Genomic DNA, 22,693 nt, shown 5'->3' with positions numbered 1-22,693 from the left:
CCGGAGCAAGCTCAGATACGGCTCTTCTGATGGGTGCCATACAGGCGTCCAGAGAAGACATTCAAGCCTCACGTGCGGCCCTGGAGGTAAAGCTAGGGGAAGTGGGGACGGAAGTCACGCTGCTGCACCAAGATTTCCGCAATCTCACAGAGCGGATAACCGCAGCAGAAACGAGACTGAGTGAAGCGGAAGACATCATACACGCTCTCCAAACGGACATGAAAGAGCTCAGGGCCTCGCACAAGCAACTGCAATGGAAGGTGGACGATGCAGAAAATAGGGCGAGATGCAACAACCTGCGATTTGTTGGATTTAGGGAAGGAATTGAAGGGTCCAATATGGCGGAGTTCCTACGCACATGGATAATAAAAACGTTACCTCAGGCGGTGTTCTCCAACTGCTTTATCGTAGAAAGAGCACATAGGGCTCTCCTTGCAAAGCCGCTGGTGGTGGCACGACCCATTGCGAGATTTCTGAACTTTGCAGACAGACATAATTCTGCGCGAAGCCAGGAAGTTGGGAGAGATCCAGGTCGAAAACTCACTGATAATGATATTCCCCGACTATAGCCAAGAGGTACAGAAGATGAAACGCTCCTTTGATGCAGTGAAGGTGAAGTTAAGAGTCCAAAAGATCCAATATATGCTACTCTTTCCGGCCAAACTTAAAGTTATCTATAAAGAGAAAACATACTTTTTCACGCACCCAGAGGATGCATGGCAATGGATGGAGGAGAGACCGCCCCTACGGAGACGTTAGGAAGGAGAGCGAGACATGACGGCGAAGGGCTCCATGTCAGGGGATCGGTGGGAGACGGTGAAAACGCAAAGGCAATGCAGAACAAGGGGGACTAGAAGAGTGCAGACTAAGCTGTATCCCACGCAGAACCAGACTCTCAGGAGACAACAAGAAACTGGTCCCCCCCAACGCGATGGCCAAGCAGGATCTAGGTTCCGCAGCCTGGCGGGCCTAGAACGCTCCGAAGGAGATGAGGACACAGGGGGCCTCACCTCTGGGAGTGACGGAGCAGAGGAACAGTCGCTGCACCCTCTGGTGGCGGCAATTAACGAGATGGAGCGGGACGCTACCAACGAAGGAACACATACGCAGGGAGATGGTACAGACACTAACGCTGATCGAGAGACAAGCTGGATGGATGAGATATCGTCTCAAGGACTGGAAACACACAAGTTGTTTCACGCCACCTATTGTTATTTGTGTAGTATTTTCTTCCTCTCTCTACACTACTGTATAGAACTGTGGACATTGGGAGAGCATTTCATTTAAAGTTGTTGTTAGGCAGACAAGTAGGGGTGGGGCGACAGGCCTTTTCCTGCCAGTAAGTCCTATCTCAGGTTGGGGTAGAGGATGGGACTGAAGGGGGAGGAACGTAGGGTGGGGGAGCAGGGGGGAGATGGGGCTGTTCAAAGGACCAGAATGCACGGGAATTCAGCAGTTGGGGAGGGTTGGCAGGGGGGAGGAGAGGAGTTGGGGGGAGAGGGAGGGGGGATCATATCACAGAGGTCGCACACTCCGGTGTCCTAGACATCATACCCACACCAGGAATCAGCAATACAACTCGGGGAACAGGAAAGGATGTTGGGTGATCATACGAAGGAAGTGCAAGAGCAGGAGGGATTTAGTGTACTCACGTGGAGTGTAAACGGGCTTGGTAGTAAAATCAAGAGAGGGCTGGTAAATGCATACATAAAAAGGCTGAACCCTGATATAATCCTACTGCAGGAAACACATCTTAAGGGGACACATTGGGCCTTCTTGGCTAGAGGTCACTATAGAGTGTTGGCACATGCAGGGTTCACTACGGGGTCCAGAGGGGTGGCCATACTCATGAAGAAGACTCCACCATTCCGCATAGCCCAGACGTGGACGGATCCCCAGGGGACCTACGTGGGAGTGAAGGGGACGGGAATACACAATAGTTTCGGTATATGCCCCCCAAAACTACAAGCCGCCACTCTCAGGGGGGTGGTGGACATACTACTTGATACTGCAGACAAGTCCTCGGGGGAGATTTTAATGAGGTAATGGAACCAACAATGGACAGGACGGGAGCTGGAACCAGAGACCGGACACAGACCTTACTCTCCAAAACAATCTCTAATGTGGGGCTGACAGATGTCTGGAGATGGCTACATCCCGAACAGAAGGCCTACTCCTTCTTCTCGGGCTCCTATAGAGTCTACTCAAGACTGGATTACATTTTCCTACCCAGACAAAACTTGACGAGGGGGAACACAGCTGAATATAAAGCGAGAGGGATATCTGACCACTCCCCGCTTCTGACGAGAGTGGGAGGAGGGAGGGGCAAGAAAAGAGGATCCTGGAGGTTGACGGCCTGGGACTTACAAAACACAACCATATTGAAGGGAATAAGGGCAGACGTCAAGGTCTTTATAGCAGAAAATGAAGGTACGGTTGAGTCCAGGGCTGTTTTCTGGGAGGCCTTTAAAACACTGTAAAGATTCACAAGGTGCACACCTTTTTCTCTTTCACTTGTATCGAATTTATTCCACTGTTTATTCTTTAGTCGCGTGCTTCCCCAAAAATTGCGGACAGCCCAAGACCGCGCTGTTGCATGATTACGCACTGGAAAGGGAGCGGGTTCCACCCCGAATTAGGTGCACAGCTTAAGTGTCCATTGCATCTCAAAAAATGCCATCATATTTTTTCGTTTATCCAACTTCTTTTTTATTTATCATCCGAATCAAAATTTCATCAGTCCTTATATGTTTTTTATTTGCGCAAATCACAAGAGAGAATGCTTACATCTTCACTCTATTCTTAATGAAGCAGACATGCTAATCCAAGCCTTGTTCTGCACCATGACAGTGTACGTAAGTGTTATCCACATCCATAAGAGATTGCTTTACCCAATGCATTTCGGGCCCTTAGTCCGGCCCTTTGTCAGGGGTTCTCTAAAATGCAAAATACAATATGTAAGACTCCATGCCTCCGCGGACCACCCCACATATGCCCTCGAAAGACACCGCATGGCCGCCCGGCCCTGTACTTATAACCTTTATGGGGGTAAGGGGAGAACAAAACTTCTTCCGGCCACTGGGCTTACCCTGGCGATATGGAACAAAGCGACTGTACGAACCGGATGGGAGAAAAAACCTACACGCCAGACACCGCTTTGGCAATGTACATGGCTGACAGATCTGCATAAGTTGAAGGGCTTCCAGAGATGGGATGACATAGGAATCTCAACATTAGGAGACATAATATCTAAGGGGGATCTGAAACCCTTTTCAGCTCTGAGGACGGAATTCGGACTACACCAGATGCAGTATTTTAAAAACGCACAACTACGACACGCATGGCAAGCAGAAAAGATCCAACTGGACACACTCCCAGAATACGCTCCCCTCGAGGGCCGATTACTGCAGGAACAAATTTAGGAAAAGGCAGTATCACTCACGTATAAAACGTTGCTGAACAACATGACCGACGACTTGGGCAACCTTAGGAGGAAATGGGAGAGCCAAGTAGGAGAAATGGACACTGTAGACTGGGACACGGTATTAATGCATCCCAGGGAGGTAGCTATTAAGTCCAGGCTAAGACTCATACAATATAATGTACTCCATAGAACTTACTACGACAGGGTGCGACTGCATAAAATGGGTAGGATTTGAGACACAAGATGTCTGAGATATGGCGGTACCGGAGGGGACTTCTATCATACCATCTGGTCCTGCCCTACGATCCAGAGCTATTGGCAGGGAGTGCTTAGTGAACTGAGCGAAGTGCTCGAGACCCCTTACAGCCCGACCCTAAGTTGGTCCTTCTAGGAATGACTAATGATGTGGATTTGGCCCGTCCCCTGCTGATCTTTCTGGTCTTGGCCCTGGTGATAGCAAAGAGAGACGTAGACAAGTACTGGGGAGCGGAAGCACCGCCAAGGCTGGAGGAGTGGAGGAGAGGGTTGGATATCTACATGGCCGCTGAAAGGGTCACATATAAGGCGAGAGGCTGCCCCAAGAAATTTTGCAGAGTAAGGGGCAAATGGCATCAGCAGTGGAGATATAAGAGGTCTAGAAAATCAAACTGTCATAGACCTAAAACGGACAAAACTTGGGTTGTTTGAACTGGATGGAATTTGTGCTGAGATGCTGGGGGGGTGGAGGGTGGCAGGGATGGGAGTGAAGACCGAAGATGATATGATTGTACTGTTGGACTATAATAAAATGCAATTAAAAATGTTTAAAAAAAACAAAAAATCATGTACTCTTGCGCACCGGAGGAGCATGGCGGGAAGTAGCGTCACACGGCCGGATGTTCCTAGTCCTGCTGGAATGGTGCAGTCGTCCTTGGCTCACTCGAATGGGTCATCAGGTATGCTATGCCGCACCCCACTGTACCTCAAGAGTGGAAAGAAGAGTGACCAACTGGCATGGGCGCATTTTCAGGATGGTCAGTGTAAAAATTCAGGACAAAGGGTCAACATTCAGGAAACAAATTCAGCACAGAAGGTCAAAATTCAGGACAAAATTAGGGACAAAAGGAAAGTTTTACGGAAACACCAGAGGAAGGTGTGAGATAGTATAAAAGTAAGTAAATAGACAACCACTTAAGTACAAGTCAAAATACGTTTATTTTAGGTTGGGACAATAGTGCACTTCATGGTTTTTCGGTATGCGCGCAGCTTTGAACAACTGTGCAGGTCTTTTTATGGTTTTTCATTTAATAATAATCTATTTATATGGTTACTGCACTGGGTTGTCCAGTCTTTTTTTAAGTTTGAGTTTATTGAAATATAAAGAGTCAAAGACAGAAAATGAAGAAACAATCAAAAGTTATAACAAGAAAAATCTCTTATGAATGTAAGCATATTAAAAATCATTAAGCAGCAAGGAGAAAACACAAGGCAATGTCAGGCAATTAAAGCATAAAGAGTAAACAATATAATCAGTTACTAAAAGTAATAAAAACATTGGGAAGAATCATGGTGGTTTTTGAACCTCATCAGTTCTAATTTGGGAAGTAGGTGTCGGGGAAGCAACCAAGGACAGATGATTGGTTAGGAAGAGCCATAAAAGATGTTGTTTAATTGCTAGGGAAATGGAGGAGACAAAATTGGTGTTAAGTCGGTGGTGAAAACAGACCGCATTCCACCAAGCACGAAAAGTGACTCCAGTAGCTTGTTTCCAGTTGGAGGTAATGCGATGAAAAGCAATAGCTATTAAGAGGTCTATCAGTTTGTACTGTTGTGGGGAATTGGCGAAAATATAGGAGAGAGAACCTAGGAAAATATTGTCAATGGAGAAAGGAGACTGAAATTGAAAAATATTTTGGAATTGGATCCATACTAGCTTCCAAAACTGAGAAATGGGTGGGCATTCAAACAGCATATGTTTTAAATCAGCAGAAGTGCATGGGCAGGACCAACAAGTAGAAGGAGTGTCTAAGGAGAAGGACGATAAAACAAGTGGAGTAAATAAAATACGATTATAAATGAAAAATAAGGTTTGAGTGGTGTTGGCAGCTTAAGAGGTACTATGAATTTTTGACCAAATCTTATCCCATAAAGGGATTGACCAATTTTGTGAAAGATCATTCTCCCAGGCCAACTCAACTTTGGATTTAACTCTATCTACTGCGTATTGAATTGATTTATAGAGAAAAGAAGCAGAAGGTGAGTGTTCTAGCGCAGCAGATATGAGATGAAGTGTATTAGGAATATTATTGGTATTAGGTAGTGAATGTATATATTGAGTAAGAATAGGGCAGAGTGAGTTATATTGTGTACGAGAAGAAGAAGGTAAGGAGAATTGCGTTTGAAGACCATTGAAGGAAAGAAGTTGATTACAAGAAACAAGTTGAGAAATCCATTTTAGACCATGATAGTGCCAGGATTTCCAAAATATGGAACGATTCCGAATTTTAAGATGTTTATTGTGCCAAATAGGTTGTAAGTGAATGGAATTAGTAGATGGGTAAGAAGAGGACAAGTATGGGGTAAGAAGGTTACGAGAATGGGAAATGATGGGGTGATGAAGGGAAGCTACGTTAGATGTAAAAGAGAGTACTTCACAGAAGTCAAAGGGAGCGAGAAAGGAAGATTCTAACTTAAGCCAGAGAGGAGGGTAAAAGGGGAGATCAGATGAAAGCCATCGTATAGCTTGTTTCAAGTAAAAGGCTCTATGATAAGTCTTAAAGTCATGGAATTTAATTCCTCCATTTGACTTATCTTTCTTCAAGGAAGCGATAGCAATACGGGAGCGTTTACCCTTCCACAAGAATTTAATTAAAATAGAGTCTATTGTTTTGAAATATTGAGCATGAATATGAATAGGGATCATGGAGATAGTGTATAATACAAGTGGAGCCAACATCATTTTAATAGAGTCGAGGCGCCCCCACCAAGAGAGAAATAGAGGGTTCCAACGTACAATGGCGGCATTTAATTTTTTAGATATATATTCAAAATTGAGTTTAAGAGTATCAGATAAGAGAGGAGCAAACCAAACCCCCAAGTACTTGATCTTTGATGGTTGGCAAGAGAAACCGGAACGCTCAAAAAGATGTTTTTGACAAAGAGAATTCAAGGGCAAAATTTCACATTTATCGATATTAAGACGATAACCGGAAACCTTGGAAAAGGAGGAGACTTGATTCAAAAAGAAAGGAAGAGAAGATTGTGGATCAGAACAATACAATAGAATGTCATCAGCGTAGACTGAGAGTTTCACTTGTTGAGAGCTAAAATGAAAACCAGAAATATTATCATCATGTCTAATTTTTGTCAGAAAGGGTTCTAAAGCTAAAACAAATAATAAAGGAGATAAAGGGCATCCTTATCTAACACCTTTTGGTAACGGTAAATAATCTGAAACCATAACATTTGCGAAAATTGATACCTGAGGACTCGAGTAAAGTAAAGAGATAAGAGATATAAATTTAGAAGGAAAGCCCACCCATCTGAGAGCTTGAAACATAACATCCCACCCTATCCTATCAAAAGCTTTTTCAGCATCAAGGGAAATGGCGGCCAAAGGATAAGGAAGTGAGGGAGCCTTACTAAAGATATTAAAAAAGACACAAGAATTATCTGATGAAAGTCGACCTTTAACGAAACCTGACTGTTCTGGACCAATTAAATCAGGCAAAAGAGGATCTAGTGTAAAAACAGTTTCAATCGGGTCGGGGACAATCGATATTTGCCCGGCGGTATTGCCTCTGTGACCCTCTAGTTATTTAAATCAATGAAGAGGCAGGCGCTGGAGACTAGAAAGCAGGAAACAAGGTTTTTTATTCTCTCCGGAGGAGAACACAACGAAACGGACAGAAGGTATCGTTCTGAGGTGCTCTAGCTTACGTTTGAGGCCTGGCCCCTTATATACAGTGTTTTATGGTTTTTATTGCAGTTTACATATATGTGACAAAGCTTTGATATACGGAAAGACATACCCGGAATCCCCCTTTGGGGCCCGTTCCCACACACATTTACAGTTGAAATCCCCACCCTAATCACAACAGGTGATGAGCATCGCGCAGCTGGATAATCCGCCGAGTCACAGAATGTGGGGAGTTTGATTGGATCTCATGGGGTGGGGGCTTTGATCAACCCGGGGATTTCTTTGATGGGGGAAGCTTTCTATTGTACGGGGAGGGGCGAGGGTGGTATCGGCAGAGCTGGGTGTCGGCTTGGGAACGGGGAGGACAAAACGGGCACACGGGGAAAAAGGGGGTTTGCATCTAAGGGCCGGAGATCATGAAAGGAAAGCAGGGAGGTGTCGCGCTGGGAACAGGATGAGGGCCGGGGGCAGAGCAGCGCCGAAGAGGGGTTTATGATTCAAGGCAGGTGCAAGCAGGGGGTGGTCAGCGGGCGGGCTTAGCGAAGGCAAAGGGCTATGTCAGGGGCCAGCGGCATGCAAAAGGGTTGGTTCTGATCGGGGCATCTTAAAATGGCGGGCGCGCACGACAAAAGTGTGGCATCAGGGGAAGAGGCAAGATGGCGCAGATAATGTTCACCAAAACGCACTAATTTTCCACAGTCCCTCCTTTAACATATTCAAGACATCTTGTTGGTTCATTTTCTACTCGGGTCTATTGTGGTGAGCATGAGAGAGAGAACGGTAGGAAACCCAAGATAAAGAGTTGTAAACAATACATTTTGAGGTTTCTAGTTTTTTTTTTTTTTGGAGGTGCATCTATTTGATGAACTTTGATAAATTTGTTCAGCAGGAAAGTCATAGGAATGAAATACAAAAAACGGCGAGCAACAAGTACATATCATAACATAAACTGGCAGGTTAATACATATTTCGGATTCGGATTGGAGCAGGATCAATACAATGGTGGCTGGGAGAGAAATGAGGCGTAGAAAAAAACGGTGGTTTGAGGATGTCAAATGTTCGAAGTTTACGAGTTCTCATTGTTCTTTGTGGTCTTTCGTTGGCGCTGTTGAGCACCGGCGGTGGAGCTACAAGTCCGGCTCTGTTCTTAGTTCTGCGTTGCAGGGCACGACCCTTTCCTCGCGTTTCTGGTCGGAAAGGTCCTTTTCGCCCCGTGTCCTTTGAGGTGATTGTCAGAAAGTTCCGATGAAAGAAGAGCGTTCAAGACAGTCCATAGGGTAGGTCAGAGGAAAAAGGGGGATGGAGCAAGGCCAAATTAGGAACAATCTAGGGGAACGAGAGACTTCAAATAGGCGGGCGTGTGACGGAATTCAGAGAGCGGGGACTTGTCGACAGGCACTGGACGTCGAACAGGGGCATCAGGTCGACCCTTTCTTTTCATGCTGTCGAAAACAGTGCCTCGTCCTGCAGCTCTTTTCAGTCGTGGTCTCGCCTTGGCCAATGTCGTAGGTGTCCCTTAGTCTGCAGTCGGGCCTCGTGCTCCCACATCCGGTCCTTCTCTCCTCCAACAGCAGTACCCTTAAACAAGTTTGAAAAGACAGTTTTTTAGAAAATTTTCGGATGAAGATAATCAAAAAGTCTATTTCTCTCCCAGCTCCAGGCAAAGAATGAAAATGTCCGTCATTTTTAACGTTCACAACTGGCATATGAATGACCGGTGGCGGACCTGCTGGATTTACTATGACCTTCCTTCATAATCATTTATTACAGGCATGACGGTTCATCTGATGGTAACCCACCTTCGGGAGACAAATCTGGCAAAGATATGCCGTTCTCTAGAGTTTCACATTTACAAAAGGGTACAGTGAGTCGTCAACATGGTACTACACAGGTATTTTGCTGAGAGACGAACATGGCTAAACATTTCCTTTCTATCGGCGCATCCTGTTTTTCAGCTACTGCGAGGTTCATTTTGACGATTTCTTTACCTTGCTCTAGTCTGTTAACCTTGTAAAACATCATTCTGGGTCCTACGTAACCTTTTACAGCCCGGTCACTTAACTAGGAAGGACAGGGGATTTATGGGAAACGACCAGGGACATAGACAGGGGAGGCAACGGGGGTGATCGTTTTTCTGGTTTCGGTATTGCGACGATTCGGGGAGGGGAGGGTCGCGTATTCTGAGGTCCTTGTTTTATACTATAGGAGCCGTTGACATGTAGTTCCCTTATTTCGGGCCAGATTAGGGAACCTTTGTTGTCTTACCTGTCCTTTCCCTTACGGCCCAACCTGGGTTTATTGACTTCTAGCGGAAAAGGAGAGGTAATGACGCGGCCTCAGGGTGATTGCATTAAAGACAAATGTTTGTGCAAATACTGACGGTATTTGAAGCCAATTAGGTGGTGTGCTAGGGGTGGCGATCTGCCAATTTCGGGGCTAACCACTCGGGAGAGTGGTAGTGCAAAAAGAGAGAGAGAGAGAGAGAGAGAGAGAGAGAGAGAGAGAGAGAGAGAGAGAGAGAGAGAGAGAGAGAGAGAGAGTGTGCAACGGCAGGCTAAATAGTGCACGTGCAACGGAGAGGGCGGCAGTGCATTCAAGAAAGGCTATTTAGTGCTTTACACAGTAAAGGGTATTCACGAGTCCACGTTAGAATCTTGTAATCATGCAGTTTGAGCATTAGACAGGGTAGAGGGGACGTGCTTTGGGAAAAGGAAAGAAGAAAAAAGGAGGTACCATTTTGTCGCACTTTCTCGCATTCTCGGTCCTTTGACCAGTTGGGTCAATGCTTCAGTCACACACACACACACATTCCCTCACAGTTTCGCATCATACGTGACATGGGTTCATTCTTCCGGTCTGGTTTAAGGGTGGTCACTTTTTATCAGGTTGTGCTAATTTTTCGGGCTTGTTCGATACGTGAGTAGTTTGCAGGCGTGCTTGGGCACTACCCTGCGGTGCTAGTCCGTTTCGTGTATTTGGACATGGCAAGGTCTCAGATCTTCGCCACACCTCGGCTGTAATTTCTGACGTAACCTGCAGAGGGAGGAAAAGAGGGGGGGTGGGGGAGACAGCATTCGCGCGCATTCAAATACATGGATTCATAAGTCCTTTACTTACCTCTTACTCGTCTTTTCCTCCTTGGGGCAGGGTCCCCGGGGATATGGTTTTCGGAGTCGAGGGGGGGGTAGTGTGTTCATGTAGGGCGTGTGCGGGGAAACATAAAAAGGAAACCAGAGGTGCCTAGTGCGAGGTATCTAGTCAAAGGATATATCTCACTATCGGGATCCTTAAACCTCTTTCGACGCCGTGGCGTTCTAAAGTTCTTCGGTTCTTGGGTCCCTGCTACTTCGGAACGTTGTACTTTACAATATTTACATTATTTCATTTCACCCTCCTTTTACATTCCCTCATTTACACCATTCGTTTTACCCATCCTTGGAAGTCACGGTCTTCCTCTACGCGAGAGTTCATGAGTCAGTCGCGTACTTTTAATGCGGAGCGTCGGGTTGTCGATCCGATCCGTCCTCCAAGGCCGGGCAACCATCTTCCTTTAACCTTAAAGAGAGAGCAGAGTAGGGTGCACAGAAAAAGAACTTTCCTACCCATCCCATATTGTTTTAAAATAAAACATGCAATACCCGTCCATAGTTTCAAAGACTTTAATTTGCAAATTCATTTCAGCATATGGATTAGGAGGGTGTGGTCGTATTTGGTCGGTCGTGGCAATGGCTAAAGTGCGTACAGTGGGGGGCGTCGTTTGCGACAGTAAAAAACATCGGAAAGTTTTACTCATTCATTTGTAAGAGACTAAAATGTCTATTAATTGGCCGGGGGTTCGGGGGCATATATTTTCATAATTTAGAAACATAATCATAACAGTTGTAATCAGATTTCCTATATACATACCGTACGCATGTATCGTAAATGAGGTTTACATCAGTTATAAAAATATAATACATTGTATATTCGTAATCAACGTTTGTAACGGGGATCTTTTCATACTGTTCGTCGAGTGAGCTCTCCTTGTCTTTTCTAGCCAAGTGTACAAAGGATCACAAAAATCTCAGAACATCAAGTTTATATTAGTGCGAAGGAACACCACGAGGTGTTCGTAAGTTCCGATTGATACCAGCGCCATTTTGGGCGGGGCCGGCACAGTCCGGAAGCAGCATCAGGGGGAAATGTTTCCATTACTGGCAGTTTGGACCAGAGTCCTTTTCGGCAGTTCTAGAATTCACGCTAACAGAAGGTGTGGCAATGTCATGTTTGTTTCGTTGGCGATCGAAGCAGCCATCCCTTACCGGAAACCTGCTAAGGCCGAAGGCTCCGCCGGGGACCTTTGCATGATCTTCAAGGCTGCGGAGGTGCTGTCGGAGATGGGGGCTCGTGCTCCATGGGACAAATGTTCGAGTTGTATGGCTGGCCAAAGTTACTCTAGTGGCCGGGGCCCGCCTTCCAGCGGATCCAGACGCCATTTTGAGGCCCTGCAGGGACCACTCTCGTCGAGTTTGCAAGAATGGAAGAGACCCTTTGGAGTGAAGGGAAGAGGTCCCTGTTTTGTGAGAGCGGGACGTTCAGCTGGGGTGCAGCTGTGATGCCCCCACCTGGGGGGGGCGAGGGAGACTCGTTCACATCGTCTCCTTCTCCCGGTGCACTCCATGCCGCTCCTTTTCATCGCCCTGCATGAAGGCCTCTCCACATCCGGTGTTCCCCAAGCGTCACCATTGTACGTTCGGTGCTGCGCAAATACTGGGGTGCCACCATTGTGTGTTCGGTGCTGCGCAAGTACTGGGGTGCCACCATGGTGTGTCCGGTGCTGTGGAAGTATGGGCACCATCGCCTGACTGGGGGTGTTCGGCGCCGGGCTGGGGGCTGGGAAACCTCCTACCGGTGGAGGTGGGAGAGGCTCGTCCGCGTCGCCTCTCCCTCCCAGCCCAACTTGGACAAATTGTTGTGGAGGTACGTGCAGGACATCCCGCCGTCCAGGACTGCTGCGGCCGTGACGGAAGAGAAAAGGAAGAGGTGCCTCGCTCTCCTCTTGACATGTGGCGGGACTACCTTAGTCTTTCCAGGCCCGTTGCGGCCGGCCAAAGAGACATGTGGCGGGACTACCTGCAAATGCCCAGGCTGCGGGCTCCCGCCTCTCCTCCGGCTCCCCCATACGTTAAGTTTTCCTGACCAAGAGTTGGCGGCGGGGCTCGCCTTATATGGGTTGCCGTTGGTTGGGCGTAGCCGTAACCCTGCCCTACTTTGGAAGGTTCCAGAATGGGGGGGGGGCGAATGTTCTGTTTGACTTCCATTTTTTACAGTTTATCGTTATTATTCCTTGTTTGTTGTGTTAAATTAAAAGTTCAAGTTTATTAATGTTCTACGGATTTTGTTTTATCATTTCTTTCTTTCCAGGTTGCTTTTATGTTAAGTTTCTGCTAACAGGGGTCGAGTAACACGGAAACACGTGTAAAAGGGATGACGCAGATTTGTACATTACATACACACGAACTCAGACGGGGGACAGTACAAGTACGACATACAAAGACCCAAGACAAATATAAAAACAGTTATCGGTCATAATTATCTCTTTCCGTCTGTAAGTTTTTAAACGAGGCTGGGTTCCCGTCTTGACATTGCCCGACCTAGGAGAACTTGATCATGCCGCTGAGATTTTCCTGGCGAAATCTGTGCCATCGGGCATAATCAAACGTGGTGGTTCTGTCTGGCCTGTCTATGTAAGTCGGGTTCTTCTCTGTCTCGCGCCTTTTCTCGTACTGTCGGTCTGTCGTTCCTGTCGGTCCTCTGCTCCTACTCACGCTCAGTAGAGTCGGGCATTGGGCTTTCCAGTGTCCGACATATCTACAAAAAGCGCATTGGTCTGACCCTAAGTCTGGTCGTCCTTGGTATAGTGTCGGGGGGTAAGTTGTGGGTAGCGGTGTCCTGGGGTTGTCCTGTCGGTATATTTCCCTACTTGGTTTATCCTCGTCTTTTCTCTGTCGTTTCGTAGCCTCTCTGCGCCACATACCGAGACTGTCGAGCATAATTGGCGTCGTCTTATTATTTCGAAGGGCTATTTCTAACGTTTCTATTTTATCAAGGTCGAAGGATCCTGCCAGTGGCCACTGTTTGTCTTGGCTATCTTCGGTATACCTGTGCCATAATTTATTATAAGCTATGGTAACTAACCCATAGTTTATGAACATGTCCTTATTAGGGGTGCCTTCTAGTGGAGCCATATGGTCCACCTCTAACACCCGGTCCGGGCTAAACAGGCTATTTATCAATGGGGAGAAGACAGACATGACGGCTCGTAACGAGGGACTAAAAAGTCAGCACTGCCTATCTTATCACTAGGTGCAAAGACTAGACAGAATATTTCTATTCTACGTTGTTTGCAGGCAGTGAATACCTCATGGATCCCAAAAAAACCAATAGACCAACAAAATAACAATGGGGAGAATGAGTAGGACCGCAAAGATCTGCGTCACCTACCCTTTTCACTATCTGCAAAAAGGATGGTCTCTTCCCTGCTTGCAGACAGAGAATCTCCAGGAAACAATAGTTTGTGAACAACAGTTCAGTTTCAAGCAATTATTGAGTGGGGGAGAAAAAGAACAAGCACGGCTGCTACCCTACTTATCCTCCACTGCTTGCAAAGGGAGAGAGAGCCTGTTGCTTCTCCGTTTGCAGACAGTGAATCTCTAAATAAAAATAAACAAGGCAATACTAGTATTTTGAACAATCAAGCAATCAAGACAAATTTCGCAACTAGTCGTGGCAACACGACCTTACCCGGACCATGTGGACAGTTTCTTGTCTTCCGAATCCAGCGCCCGATCGTCCTCTTTTTCTCGTATTTCTCACGGCACTCCTGATGGTTCCCAGTCAGGACCGTAGATCACTCGAGAGAGGTCTGTTCGGAACTAGTGAAGTTCGGATGATCGGCTGCCAGACGAGGGTCTATTGGGCAAGAGCTCTCCCGATCGTTGCAGTCGTTCACTCTGTCGTCGGGACCTCTCCCACTGGATCCACGAGTCGCTGATGGGCCCCACGCTTGGGACGCCAATTGTAAAAACAGTTTCAATCGGGTCGGGGACAATCGATATTTGCCCGGCGGTATTGCCTCTGTGACCCTCTAGTTATTTAAATCAATGAAGAGGCAGGCGCTGGAGACTAGAAAGCAGGAAACAAGGTTTTTTATTCTCTCCGGAGGAGAACACAACGAAACGGACAGAAGGTATCGTTCTGAGGTGCTCTAGCTTACGTTTGAGGCCTGGCCCCTTATATACAGTGTTTTATGGTTTTTATTGCAGTTTACATATATGTGACAAAGCTTTGATATACGGAAAGACATACCCGGAATCCCCCTTTGGGGCCCGTTCCCACACACATTTACAGTTGAAATCCCCACCCTAATCACAACAGGTGATGAGCATCGCGCAGCTGGATAATCCGCCGAGTCACAGAATGTGGGGAGTTTGATTGGATCTCATGGGGTGGGGGCTTTGATCAACCCGGGGATTTCTTTGATGGGGGAAGCTTTCTATTGTACGGGGAGGGGCGAGGGTGGTATCGGCAGAGCTGGGTGTCGGCTTGGGAACGGGGAGGACAAAACGGGCACACGGGGAAAAAGGGGGTTTGCATCTAAGGGCCGGAGATCATGAAAGGAAAGCAGGGAGGTGTCGCGCTGGGAACAGGATGAGGGCCGGGGGCAGAGCAGCGCCGAAGAGGGGTTTATGATTCAAGGCAGGTGCAAGCAGGGGGTGGTCAGCGGGCGGGCTTAGCGAAGGCAAAGGGCTATGTCAGGGGCCAGCGGCATGCAAAAGGGTTGGTTCTGATCGGGGCATCTTAAAATGGCGGGCGCGCACGACAAAAGTGTGGCATCAGGTGAAGAGGCAAGATGGCGCAGATAATGTTCACCAAAACGCACTAATTTTCCACACTAGTCTGAGAGCCAGAATGTTGGCGAAAATTTTATAATCTGTATTTACTAATGAAATGGGTGATAGTTCTTGCATAAGGTGTGATCCTTATCTTCCTTAGGGATTAAACAAATCAGCCTACCTTAAATAAAAGCGCCGGGACACTCTTTTTGAGTAGCCGTGCGCTCTATAAAAACCATCATAACATAACATAACATAACAAAGCTTCCTGAAAGGTCCCACGAGAAGAACCGGAATCAGACGACGATTGGAATAACAGTAGTAGTTTTGGTAGAAGAAGGAAAGAAAAATGATTGTAAAACTCGATAGTGAAAACGTCTGGGCCAGGCACCTTGCCGTGTCGTAATACTGAGACGGCATGTGAAATTTCTGTAAGAGAAATATCCGAATCAAGAGAATGAAAATCTACGTGAGATGAAGGAGGAGGAGGAACATTTTGGAAATAGTAGAGAAGGTCAGCCGATTCAGGACAAGTTTCGGGAGTATAGAGAGTTTTTATAAAAAGAGACAAATTTGTTTAGTATGTCCTTATCTTTAAACAAGGACACATCAGCGGGGCCTTGGATAGAATCAATTTTTGTCCTTTCCTTCCGTATTTTAAGGTAATTAGCCAATAACTTCCCCATTTTATTTTGACCACCATAATAACGGGAATTACATTTCAGTAAAGAATTCAAAGCAGCTGTAGTGGTGAATTTATTAAAGTTAAACTTAGCATCAATAAGATCTCGAAGAGAGGATTCAGTACTGGAATTATAGTAGGTGTACTCGAGTTTTTTGATTTTATTCAAAAGTTGAGTTGATTGAGCTTCTAATTGTTTTTTCTTTTGGGAAACAAAATTAATGATAAAACCTCTAGCAACTGCCTTAAAGGAATCCCACACCATTACAAAAGGAGAGTCGGGGTTTGATTAAGTGCAAAAAATTCAGCAGCAAAGACATTAAATTTAGTACAAAAAGCAGGGTCAGGGTCAGGATTATTAAATCTCCAACGTCCAGGATGAGGGGAGAAGGGGTTGAGGTCAATATCAACAAAGACAGGGGCATGGTCTGAAATTAAAATGGATCCGATGTCCAAATGAAGGGTAAGTTGAGCTAAGGATTTACTGAGAAAAAGGTAGTCAATGCGGGATTGTGAGGTGTGAGATGGGGAGTAAAAACTATATTCTCTGAGGTCGGGGTTGCAGAGCCTCCAAATATCAACTAGTGCATTATTATGAATAGAAGCAGTAAACTGGGAGTGCATTTTGGAAGTAGTAAATTTGACTTTGGAATTTCTGTCCAAGATAGGGTCTAAAACTTGGTTGCAGTCACCACCAAAAATAATATAATCCTCCTTAATTGTAACCAGTTTTTCTGAGATAATAGGCCAAAATGATTTGTCAACACCAGTAGGAGCATAAACATTAAAAATAACTACAGGAATTTTGTCCATATTCAATTTAACAAGTACCCAACGCCCATCAACATCGCATTCTTGAGATACAATAGAAACATTTAACTTTTTGTGACATAATATGACAACACCATTTTTCTTACCCAGAGCAGGTGAGTGGAAAACATGACCCACCCAGCAATGTTTGAGCTTGAAGACCTCAGTTTCCGAAATGTGAGATTCTTGGAGAAGGGCCACATCTGTTTTGAGCCTAGCTAGATGGGTTAAAACCTGTTGCCCTTTAATAGGGTTATTTAGACCTTTAACGTTCCAAGTAACAACCTGGAATTTGAGACAGGGAAGTAATATAAGAAAAAATTACTAGAAGTAGAAAGAAGTTATATTGGAAATAGACAGGAACGAGAAAGGTGAGAATATAAGTACAAAAAAACGGAATAAAATTTGGAGAATGAGTTAAAGCCAAGAGAAGAAGGAGAGAGAAGTAGAGAGGAAAAGTAAAAAGAAAAGTAGTAGATTAAGAGATAGTATACAATGTAGATCAAAAGAAGACGACTAAAAAACATACCAACAGATACAAAACGAAGAACGGGGGTGACGACGCCATAAGATGACGACATCAACAACGAGAACAAACGTCACCGAACATCCGAAGAAATACAGCAGGTTACGTGATGTATGGATAACACCGGGATGGAGAGGAAAAGAGCATACCTGTAAAGAATATGAGAGAAGACAAAGAATTAATAGAGGAACAAAACATAGTCATTACACAACAATACAAGAGTGTAGAAAGAGTACATAAAGGCGACGTGATTGAAAAGACAAGATACAAATGAATGAGCAAAAATTCAAATGAGACAATTAAACAACTCTTGCAGTGTCCATGACATCAGCTCCTTGTTGAAGAAGGAATTCTTGTAAAACGAGTGGGTCTTCAAAAGTCGTGGTCGCATATCCAAAAACTGCTTTCCACGGTCTGCTGTTACTTTAGCCACATCTTAGGAAAGGTATAAGCGGTGACCTTCCCAAACAATCTGCTTCTTAGACTTGACGGCAGATAGTACCTGGAGAAGGTCGGTATATTGCAGAAACAGCATGATGACGTCTTGAGGTTTGGCAGAAATGTTTGGACCCAGTCTATGTGCTTGTTGAATATTGAAAGTAGAAGGAGGAAGATCCCGAATTTTTGGCAAAGAAGATTGAAAGAATGCAGTTGGATTGGATTCTTCAGTGTGTTCAGGAAGTCCATACATTCGGAGATTGTTTCTGCGATTTCGATTTTCCAAATCCTCCGCCTGTCTCTTCAAAAGTAATATGTCTTTTTTCCAGAGTGGAAATCCGAGAGCACGATGTCTGAAGGGATTCAGTTGATTGTTCTACTAGGAGAACATGAGATTCCAAAGTGGACCACTTATCATGTAGGAATTGCAAAGTTTGAGCTATAAAAGGTTTCAGCGCACGTATTTCTTCAAGAATAAGACCTATTGAAGCAGAATGTGAGGAAGCACCCGGGGAGGGAGGATCTTTCTTTAGTCGTTTTGTCGACGCAGATTGTGGAAGTTTGCTCGAAGAATTTGTTTTCGGAATTGCCCCAGGTGTCAATTCAGGTTTCTGAGAAGCAAGTTCCTCCATGTCTGGGGGCGCAGAGTCGGAGTCCGAGCAAGTACATGACTTAACAGAGGATGAGAGTTTAAGGTTACGCTATTTTCCCATAGAGGAAACGTAAAGCCAGTGAGAAAACAACAGTCCTCTCAAAAGTTCCTTAAAATCTGAGTCAAAATAGATAACAAGGAATCCCAAAAATAATTGAAGACTTAGATATGCAGCAAAAATCCAATAATGAGTCAAATAGTCATTCAAATGATGTAGGGGCTTCTTTCCTCTCTAGCGACAAAATGGCGGCAAGTAGAATCATGAAGAGAGCAAGTTATCGCAACACAAACTGAAATTTCCACAAAGGAGAAACATTGTCATGTTAAAAGAAGAAAGTAGATGGCAATGAAGTAGCCAAAAAGCAATATATGAGGCATTGCGCTGTAAAAATCTGCAGTAGCGCAGTTGAAGAAAAAACAAAATGGCGGCCGCAATGAAAACAGCCGTTTCGCTGCAAAATAAGGGCATAGAAGCGCTGTTGGAGGTTAAAGAGCAGTGTGTCCAGCCCACCTCATGCTCCCCCAAATGATGCCAGCCTCGACAGCGAGTTGTCTCCGATGCAACCGGGTTTGTTTCGCCAGTTTCGGAGTTTGGGAAATGGAGCTCTGCTGCTAAGCCGCCATCATGTGCAGCGTTCAAGCCACGCCCCCCTTGGTTGTCCAGTCTGATATTGTGTTTACAACTCATGGTCCTGAGCAGATATGTATGGTGAGAGAAGTGCTCAGGAAGATCTGCTCAGATAGACTTTGTCACTAGTATCTCATATCTGAGTGCCATTGTGAGATGTAAAGTGGTACGCATAGGTGAACTAAAGGAAGGATTGCTGTGATGAACCTACTACAGGGAACGCATTATGTGTTTTCAGCAAGTGGAACTTAAAATATGGAATCTGACTTTGCTTATGGGGGCTTCTCAGAGAGTTGCACTAGCTGATGGAAGTCGCAAATGTGCTTTTCCCTGCAGCTTTCTTAAAGAATGCACTGTTGATACACTATACATAGTTTATTTTTGATGCCTTGCCTATTGCTACATACACAATATACATCTCAAGCACAGCTCATGGCACTATGAGAATCTCCCTAAAACCTTACACCTAAAGCAAAACATGCAAACATTTATATATACTAGTGTAACATTCGAGTAGCAGTTAGGTGTCACGAAAAATGTCATATGCATGATGTCTAGATCCCACACATAAGCACACAGCAAATACAGAATAGTCACACATAGGCAAGGAAGTAGCCAGAAAATGTAAATACCTCCCACTTTGAACTAAACCTCTTAGGGCACCAAGAAAGCAAAGTAAGTCATTACAACCCTCCCCAGAAGACCTCTCTTGTCCAAGGATCTAGCCATTCATCCTTTCATCAAACGCCTGATATCCACCATTTCAAATGTACATTCTGTCATCTAGTAATTCTTTTGTCCATTATTCAGTCTTTCACCATTCATTCTATCCTTCCATCTGTGTGCCATCCACATCCAAATCTTTTCAACCATTTTCAAACCTATCCATCATCTATTCTTCCATCCATCATTTCACTCATCCATCCCTCCATCCGCCCTTTCACTCATCAATCAATCAATCAAAGTACTTGTAGAGAGCGCTACTTACCTGTGAGGGTCTCAAGGCGCTGAGGGGAGGGGGGGGGTGCTGCTGCTGCTCGAAGAGCCAGGTCTTGAGGAGTCTTCTGAAGGCGAGTAGGTCTTGGGTCTGCCGTATGTGGGTAGGGAGGGTGTTCCAGGTCTTGGTGGCGAGGTAGGAGAAGGATCTGCCGCCGGAGGTCATTTGTTGTATGCGGGGGACAGCGGCGAGGGCGAGGCTGGCGGAGCAGAGCTGGCAGGTGGGGGTGTAGAAGCTGAGTCTGCTGTTAAGGTAGGCTGGTCTGGCATTGTGGAGTGCTTTGTGTGCGTGGGTGAGGAGCTTGAAGGTGATCCTCTTGTTGACGGGGAGCCAGTGTAGGTCTCTCAGGTAGGGGGTGATGTGGCTTCAGTGGGGGACATTGACGATCAGTCGGGCGGAGGCGTTTTGGATGCGTTGTAGTCGTCGTACGTGTTTGGCTCGGATTCCTGCGAGGAGTGCGTTGCCATAGTCCAGTTTGTTGCTGACGAGGGCCTGTGTCACCATTCTTCTTGTTTCGGTCGGGATCCACTTGTAGATCCTGCGGAGCATGCGGAGGGTGTTGTAGCAGGAGGAGGAGACGGCGTTGACCTGCTTTGCCATGGAGAGGGAGGAGTCGAGGATGAATCCTAGGTTGCGTGCATGGTCGGTGGGTGTTGGTGCTGTTCCCAGTTTGGTCAGCCACCAGGAGTCGTCCCAGGCTGAGGGGCTGGGTCCGAGGATGAGTACCTCCGTCTTGTCCGAGTTCAGCTTCAGACGGTTGCTCCTCATCCAGTCGGCGACGGCCTTCATTCCCTCGTGGAGGTTGGTTTTGGCGGTGTGTGGGTCTTTGGTGAGGGAGAGGATGAGCTGGGTGTCGTCAGCGTAGGAGATGATGTTGAGGTTGTGATCGTGGGCCACTTGTGCGAGGGGGGCCATGTAGATGTTGAACAGCATCTGGTTGAGGGATGAGCCCTGGGGGACGCCGCAGATGATGTCGGTGGCTTCGGATCGGAAGGGTGGGAGGCGGACGCTCTGGGTTCTGCCTGAGAGGAAGGACGTGGTCCAGTCAAGGGCCTTCTCTTGGTTCCGGCTTCTAGGAGGCGTGTCTTTATAGTGCGATGGCAGACCGTGTCGAAGGCGGCCGACAGGTCCCGGAGGATGAGGGTTGATGTTTCACTGTTGTCTAGTTGGCCCCTGATGTCGTCTGTGGTGGCAATTAGGGCGGTCTCGGAGCTGTGGTTTTATCTGAATCCGGACTGGGACGGGTCCAAGATGTTGTTGTCTTCCAGGTGGCGAGCTAATTGCCTGTTGACCATTTTCTCTATGACCTTTGCCGGGAACGGGAGCAGGGAGATGGGCCGGAAGTTCTTGAGGTCCTTGGGGTCCGCCTTGGGCTTCTTGAGGAGGCTGTTGATTTCGGCGTGCTTCCAGCTTTCGAATGTCACTGTTTCGAAGGAGATGTTGATGACCTTCCATAGTTGGGGTGCGATGGCTGCATCTGCTTTGTTGAATACATTCCACTCATCCATCCATCATCCATCCACCCTTTCACTCATCATCCACTCTTCCACTCATCTATCCATCCATCATTTCTCTTATCCATCCACCCACCCATTCACTCCTCTTTTCACTCATCCATCCATTCTTTTACTGATCCATCCACCCTTTTACCTGCCCATCTACCCTTCCACCCATACATTCATTTATTTACCATCATCCATCCTTCCACTCACGCATCCATTCATCCTTTCTCTCATTATCCATCCATTAACCCTTTCACTCATCCATTCATTATTTCACTAATTTCACATTAATTATGAGCTGAGTTGCAGACAGAAGAGACCCATAAAGAACTTCACCCTCGCTGTAATTCTTAAAGCAAAGGGTGGGGTGGGGTGAGGGAGGGTTCACTATGCCCCTGCAAATAGGCAATCTGAAGACTTGAAAGTCATGAGTCATGTATGATGAACAATGCCGGGACGTGAGGTGACTGTGACATGGTGTTGTTTCCTTGGCTTTAAGTGGGATGAAAAAACTGGGGGTCTTTCCAAGGGGCGTGTCTAATGTAATTAACGGTACAAAAGGGGGTGGTGATGGACGGAGCATCTGAACCAATCAAACATTCACACCCAGTCATAAGATCTGGGTTTAATCCATCACCGTTCTTTAGCCCACTCTGCCACCCCAGTTCAGACATGGCCATATGCAAATCAGTCTGACCCTGTGCCTCATGGGAACAGTCCAGCCCGAACTGCCAAGTCATGCCTTCCCTGGACCGGAAACAAGCTTCCAAGGACCGATTTCTGGCATGTCAGCCGTCTTCAGCCAGGCTTGCTTGAATCCAGTGGCAAAGTGAGGAAGGGACTCATGTCTGAGCATACCCTGCCAACATATGGCGAACAAAGCTGTACAAAAGGGGGTGGTGATGGACGGAGCATCTGAACCAATCAAACACTCACACCCAGTCAAAAGATCTGGGTTTAATCCATCATGTATTTAACAGCATGGCTTAAAACACCTAAGCTAAAAATATGTGCTGAGTATAATGTGCCTCCCAACTGGTATTTTGCTGTTTCTATCATTGCATCCAGTAACATTTGACCTACAACAAGCCATGAGTATTGGCTTTGTCAATGGGTGTTAGTTGCATAAAATAAATAAAAAAGCAGCAACTATGGCTTCGTTGTATACAAAATTAAAAAGTGCTTCAGCTCTGCAATGATGAGATTGTTTAAGAACTATAACCTCTTCTTTTTAACTTCTTTCGCCAGCTTCTTTTTATGAA

The 22,693-nt window shown here is 46.0% G+C and overlaps 1 protein-coding gene across 2 annotated transcripts in view; it reads left to right on the top strand.

The window, feature by feature from the left end:
- LOC144828401 (NFX1-type zinc finger-containing protein 1-like) overlaps window positions 1-22,693 on the top strand; it is a 1,040,362-nt gene that overhangs the window by 378,402 nt on the left and 639,267 nt on the right. The gene's annotated exons all lie outside the window — the stretch shown is intronic.

The sequence above is a fragment of the Lissotriton helveticus genome, chromosome 4_1 (assembly GCF_964261635.1).
Source record: "Lissotriton helveticus chromosome 4_1, aLisHel1.1, whole genome shotgun sequence".
NCBI lineage: Eukaryota > Metazoa > Chordata > Amphibia > Caudata > Salamandridae > Lissotriton > Lissotriton helveticus.
This window is presented reverse-complemented; position numbering and strand designations above follow the sequence as displayed.